Genomic DNA, 611 nt, shown 5'->3' with positions numbered 1-611 from the left:
TATTTTATCCCTTTTCAAAATGTCACCTTATTTTATGCAAACATCCCCTTAACGCTCAGGTGACGCGGGTGACAGGAAGCAGGTGGACAGAGAGGGTCGATGAATTACCTCCGAAGACACATTCACCGGTTTTTTAATAGGAGGGCTATAGAGGGCTCTGGAGGTACGCATATGCCTTCCGCTTTCGCTTAAGTGAATGTCATCGTTTAACATACAACAGAATGTTCATAATATATGAGGGATAAAGTGACGTGTAAACACATGCAAATTTTTATTTAAGTAGAGAATAAATTTTCACGTCAAAGTTATAGTAGGGTCTGCCATGTTAATTTTAATATTGAACCAGTTGACATAATTAAGCAGGTTTTTTTACGCCTTTTTCCACATGATGGTAGGCAGAGGCGTCTAGGGCTCAATTTAGACTAAAATCATTAATGAGTTTTTTATACAACTTCAAAAGAGAATGTTACTCAATACACCATAATATTTTTTTAAATCTATGAGCCCAATGTGCCTCGTCTCGCTCCTATCATATCAAGGAATGAAAATAAACCCGACATACTTTAAGTTGATTTCCAAAAGCTATAGTATCACCTTCAAATACTCCAGGT

This window comes from Manduca sexta, unplaced genomic scaffold (assembly GCF_014839805.1).
Source record: "Manduca sexta isolate Smith_Timp_Sample1 unplaced genomic scaffold, JHU_Msex_v1.0 HiC_scaffold_2215, whole genome shotgun sequence".
NCBI lineage: Eukaryota > Metazoa > Arthropoda > Insecta > Lepidoptera > Sphingidae > Manduca > Manduca sexta.
This window is presented reverse-complemented; position numbering follows the sequence as displayed.